Raw genomic sequence first — 6,560 nt, 5'->3', positions numbered from 1 at the left:
ACCGGATGAACACTACGTACAACTAAAACCAATCCTCGAGTTTCCCCAAGGTGGCGCTGCAAGTGGCTCTAGTTTGGACAGCACTCAGAGGAACACTGGCCCGGGGGTTTAAATAAAGATGACCCTCGGGCTCGCGAAAACCCAAGGGAAAAAGGCTTAGGTGGCAAATGGTAAAACCAAGGTTGGGCCTTGCTGGAGGAGTTTTATTCAAGGCAAACTGTCAAGGGGGTCCCATAAATCACCCAACCGCGTAAGGAACGCAAACTCAAGGAACATAATACCGGTATGACGGAAACTATGGCGGCAAGAGTGGAACAAAACACCGGGCATAAGGCCGAGCCTTCCACCCTTTACCGAATATATAGATGCATTAATTAAATAAGACCGGGGAGGCTGACGTGGCGCGCCGCGGTTGGCCGAGCGCGGCGGCGGGGACGCGTCCAGCCGGCGGCGGACGTGTCCGGCGGCGCGGGGGCGATTTTTGCTAGGGTTAGGGTGGTTTTTGCCCGAGATTTCGGAGGGGAGAGGTATTTTTATAGGTAGAGGGAGCTAGGAGACTCCAAATGGAGCACGGTTTTCGCCCACACGATCGTGATTGAACGACCTAGAGCATGGAAGTGACTTAGAGGGGTTTTGGGCTGTTTGGAGGGGGGTTTTGCTGCAACACACAAACGGACTTTGCGGTTGCCCGGTTAACCGTTGGAGCACCAAACGACCTCCAAATGGAACGAAACTTGACAGGTGGTCTACCGGTGTTATACCAAGGCCACTTGGCAAGCCTTGGTCCATTCCGAGAACGTTTAACACCCGCTCACGAAAAGAAACAAGAGGGGTGCGCCGGAGGAGGTGGGAGTGCCGGATTGCAAAATGGACAACGGGGAAAATGCTCGGATGCATGAGACGAGCACGTATGCAAATGAGATGCACATGATGACAAGATATGAGATGCATGACATGAACAAAATGCAAAGCGAAAGACAAAACCTGACCACGGAAGGAATATCATAACACATAGCCGAAAATGGCAAGAGTTGGAGTTACAAATATGAAAAGTTACATCCGGGGTGTTACAATCGAACTCTTTCCTGCATTGTGAGTTTGAAGAGCATGTATAGGCCTACGAAATTGTGTGGCAACATAGGAGTAAAAGGAAGTGAGGGTAGCGGGAACGTCGAATTTCTAGCGTAATGTGAATGTCCACACACAATGCGAGTAATCATCCAAAATGAGAAGATAGTAGAGAAAAACGGAATTACTCGGGCGAGGTCCATACATCACTATGAGTCAACTGAAATGGAAAAGATGCAATTGTGGAAGAAGAACTAAATGGAAGGCGAACATGTTTTTCAACACGAAATGCTTCACGAGTATGAGCACCCGCTTTATTACAGAAAAAGGAAAATCATCGCACTTTTTTATGAAAAGTGGTGGAGCGAGGGTGGTCGAGGCATGCGTGCTAGAGGTCAATGCGGGCGGAGAGAGCAATAGGTCCAGCGGAATATGATGATGATGAAGGTGGTTGGACAGGGTACAAATCTCCGGGGTTGTCACATCAGTGCAGGACCATCCAAGTATGAGCATCCTTAACAGAAAAACCGAATTCATCAAATTCCACAGTTTCAGAATTATCACGAGAAAGAGAATGAACATGCACTAAGTTTTGAAGCAAGTGCGAAAGGGGTACAGTAGGGTGGTGACCCTGACGCTAGCACTAAGACTGCCTCGGGAATCTCCTCAATCATTGAAGAGTGCCTCGGAAGTTGAATAAAAGAACTGATATCCATATAATCCTACAATTATGCTCTATTCTCTTGAAGAGAAGACACTTGAACTTCGTCATGTGCTATTGATCCTTTTGAACCTAAATTCACATTGGCTCTTTTTGGCATACAGCTTTTGTGGGTAATGGGAAGGGAGGAACCTTTACCTAAGATGATACGAGGGGTGGTAGCAGTGGAAAAAGAAACAAAGAGATTACCCGGGTTGCAGGCCATCAGAGAGGATGCACCCGTATCCATGTGCCAGTCACCACCGCCACCATAGGAAGCAGGAGTGGGGGCAGACTGCAGAGCAGTCAGCAGCATGGGTCCCACGATGGTGGCGTCGTCGACAATAGCACGAAGTAGCCGGGAGGCGCTGTCGGTGGAGGCGCGCCAGAGTAGACGGGCACGGCGGCATAGGCGGGCGGCGCACTAGACTGAGGCATCGCGAGAAACGCTTGGTGCATGGCCGAACGGGGCTCGGAGAGACCCGAGATAGGGGTGTGCGGCACCAGCATGGTGTACGCGTGCACAACCCATGTCCGTGGGTTGTGACCCGTGGTCCACGGCGGAGTCGGCTGGTGCTGCGGGGCGATGCGCGGCTTCCTACGATTGTCGCCATTGTGCTAACCGTCGTTGCCCCCGTGGTCGCGCCGATGCTGGAGGTTGCGGTCTAGAGACGCCCTGATGCTGGAGGTTGCGGTCTGGAGGCGCCTGGCCAACAGGAGCTGACTGAGGCGGGTAATGCACCAGGGGCACCAGAGGTTGCGACTACGGCGTCGCAGGTGGCGGAGCAGGGGCGCCGCGGGAGAGACCAGCGGCGAATGCGGTGTGAACCATGTGAGAGCACAACTGCTTCAGCAGGCGCTCCTCAAGGCGAAGGTACGCCACAACCTTCTCAAAGGACGGCGTGGTCAGCAGCATGAGGTTGGAGGCGGCGTTGCTAAGGACCTCATTGAGACCGGTTGTCAGCATGGACAGGAGGAGCTCATCGGATAGCTCAAACTCCAAGTCTCGCAACTCATCAACAAGAGTTTTGAGACGCATGCAGCACTCATCGATAGAGGAGTTGTTCTAGTGTAAACCAAAAAAACTCCTAAAGAAATACGATGCGCTGCAGCCTATTGTGGGTGAAGAGGCCAGTAATTTTTGGTCCACACCGTATGCGTAGTGTCACCGTCATGAATGACGGTGTGGAAAATCTCCTTGAAAACGGTGAGGAAGAACCACCATATGATGGTGCCACCGCTGGCCGTCCACTCGGCGTCGTGATGCAGGACCAGGAGATCGGCCTTACCGTCAATGTGGTCGTGGAGATCATACTCGCAAAAGAGAAGACCAAAGTATGTCTTCCACGAGTAGAAGTTGGCCTCCGAGTGGAAGGGCTTCACCGGGACGCGCTAGAATTTTGGGACATAGGTAATATAAGTTTGGGACATAGGTAATATAATTTTGAGAGCCTGGTGTTTGATTTCCGGTAGCAAGAGGAAAGAACTGCGGTGTCATTGTTGACAGTTCTACAAATACTATGATACCAGTGGCTTTTTGGGGGGGAGGCCATCATGGCTAGCTTTGTTAAGATCAAACAACGATTACATCATTCGCTAGTCCAACTATTATTATATTTATTACAAAAACTAAATTTAGTTAGCTCATGAGCTGTCGAATTTGCATCGCGAAAACAATGACTAAAGATGACCTTTCCTATTGATGTAGCCACATCTGTGCATTCAGCAAAGATGGCAGCAGCTGCATCCCACCATTGGTTTTGTCCCTGGCAACATTTCACAATGTTAAGCGAGTCAGACTCCGCTTCCACCCTGTTACAGCCCAAGCTGTTCGCCAAGTTTAGCCCGTCACACATCGCCATGGCTTCGGTTGTGACTGCATCCGCTGCATAATGAATATATTTGCACTGTGCCGCTATGAATCGTCCTCGTTCATCCCGTATAACTGCAGTCGTTGCTCCTGACCCCTCATCCGAATGATAGGACGCGTCGACATTTAACTTAACAAATCTCGTCTCGGGCCTCTTCCATTTGTGCTCAATCACCTCTCTCTTCTGGCTAACAGATTTTACACAGTTAGCAACAATTGACAGAATTGAGGTAGTCCATGTGGTAGCCGGGGGCATGAATCATGGCGAGTATGACACCTCCGTAGCCACCAGAGGTACCAACAGGTCGCTGCAATCACTTCCTTGTAATTTAAACTTGGCATGATACTCAAGGGTGAATCAGGTTCCAGGAGAAGAAACTCAAAGACCACCGATCCCGATCTGTCCACTAGCACGGCGTGGTTTATGCGATCCATGAGTCCCAACCCGGTCCATAGTTTCCTAGCAATATCACACTGGAACGGCATATGTCGCATATCTTCAGCATCCCTGTTGCAGATCGGGCATTCCCCACTGATGGGAATATGTCTATTAGCAAGTACAGATTTTAATGGGACGATTCCTCGAAGAGCACGCCAACAGAATATTTGGATCTTCCTGGGCACTTGCAAACACCATAGCTGCTTCCAAATCGCTAATTGCAGGGTACTACTAGACATCAGATCACCAAGAGAATGGTTCCTGTACTTATGTGACCATTGTTCCATATATGCACTTTTCACTGAAAATTTCCCATGTTTAGTCAAGTGCCAAGCAATGAAGTCATCAAAGGCCTGAAAGTTGATCGGTATTTGCAAAATCCTATTGGCATCCACTGGATAGAATATGTCTCGAATCAACTGTTCATCCCATTGTGTGGTGACTGGATCAATAAGCTCAACTACTCTTGATATCACCGTATGGCCTCGCGGGGTTATTACTTTCCTATCCGGACTCGAGGGAATCCACGGGTCATCCCAAATATTTACATTCTCCCCCGAGCCGATTCGCCAGATAAAACCTCTTTTAAAAGTAGCTAGTCCTGCAACGATGCTCTGCCAAGTAAAGGAAGCACCATTTTTGGGACCTGCATGCAACAAATCAGTGCTTGGAAAATACTTTGCCTTCAGAATCCTTGCACAAATAGAATCTGGGTTGATAATCATTCTCCAACACTGTTTTGCAAGAAGTGCCAAGTTGAAAGAATGTAAGTCTTTAAATCCCATGCCCCGTCACTCTTTGGGATACACAATTTTCACCATGAAAACCAATGCATTATTTTATTTTCCTCATCATCTCCCCACCAATATTGAGCAATAACATCCGTGATATCCTTGCATACTTCTTTTGGCAAGAGAAAAACTGACATAGCAAAAACAACAATAGACTAGGCTACTGCTTTTAACAAGGTTTCTTTCCCTCCTGTTGACAAATTTTTCTCCATCCATCCTTGTAACAATTTCTTTATCTTTTCACAGAAATGTTTAAAACAATCACTTCTGTCTGCCCCCACCATAGAAGGCAAACCAAGGTACTTATCAGAAATAGCTTGGTTATTAATGTTCAGATGTTGACATATTTCATCTCTGGTTTGCGCATGAGTGTTTGGGCTAAAGAAAATACTAGATTTCCCCAAACTTGCCAACTGTCCAGAATTGTTGCAATAGATCTCCAACAGCTGCTGTAAGGAAGTTGCATTCAACATATCTGCTCTCATGAGAGTCAGAGAATCGTCAGCAAATAAAAGGTGTGATACTGACAGTGCATTCCTCCACACTCTTATCCCATCGATGCCACCAACTTCTTCTTCATACTGCAGCAAGCTAGAAAGACCCTCCGCACAAATTAAGAACAGGTAAGGTGATAATGGGTCACCCTGCCGAATCCCCCTTGAAGGTATAAACATTTCCGTTTCTTGGGAATTAAACCGGACTTTATATCTAACTGAGCTCACACATGCCATAACAAGATCAATCCACTGACTATCAAAGCCTAGTTTATGCATCATATTTCTCAAGAAAATCCATTCAACTCTATCATACGCTTTATGCATATCCAACTTAACAGCACACACTCCTGATTTCCTGGTATTCTTAATCTTATGGATGCATTCATAGGCTACCAAGATGTTGTCAATAATCGTTCTACCCGGGACGAAGGCACTTTGGGTAGGAGATATTATATCTGGAAGAATACTTTTCAAACGAACAGAAAGCATCTTTGAAATAATCTCGTACAAAACATTGCAGAGGCTAATGGGGAGGTATTGTGTTACCAACTCAGGAGAATCTACCTTTGAAATCAAAATGATGGACGAGTCATTCCGTTCCGAAGGAATTTGCTTTGAATTTATAGCATTCAAGACAGCAACAATAATTTCCTCTCCAAGAATGATACCAGTGGCTGATTGTTTCGTTTTGTGGCATCAAAGAACAAAAACTTGTACCACTTGCTGTGCGCCAAGTTTCAAGCAGGCCCATGTATCGGTGGTGGAACGGCACCCCCTACGGCAGGGGATCCTCGTCTCACATATACATGTACTCTAATCTTTGTCAATCTCATTAGAGTCTAGTCTTGGACATGATGATCTCCCTTGTATCCATATATTGGCATTGGATGCCCATGGATATACGACGTGTGCTGCATCCTATTGTGTCTCCACATTGTATCAGCCTAACCCGATAGCGCCGCCGCTGCCGCTATCCTATCTCGCTGCGCTGTTGCTGCTTCACTGAAGCCGCACCGTTGCATCGCTACTGTTGTCGCTGCATCACGACACCCGCCACTACACTCCTCCGTAAAGAAATACTCCCTCCGTCCCATAATAATAAGAGCATTTTTTATACTACACTAGTGTCAAAAAGTTCTTATATTATGGGACAGAAGGAGTATAAGAATGTTTAGATCACTATATTAACTGTTAG

Source organism: Aegilops tauschii, chromosome 3 (assembly GCF_002575655.3).
Source record: "Aegilops tauschii subsp. strangulata cultivar AL8/78 chromosome 3, Aet v6.0, whole genome shotgun sequence".
NCBI lineage: Eukaryota > Viridiplantae > Streptophyta > Magnoliopsida > Poales > Poaceae > Aegilops > Aegilops tauschii.
The sequence above is the reverse complement of the archived record's forward strand: the minus strand, read 5'-3'. Positions refer to the sequence as shown.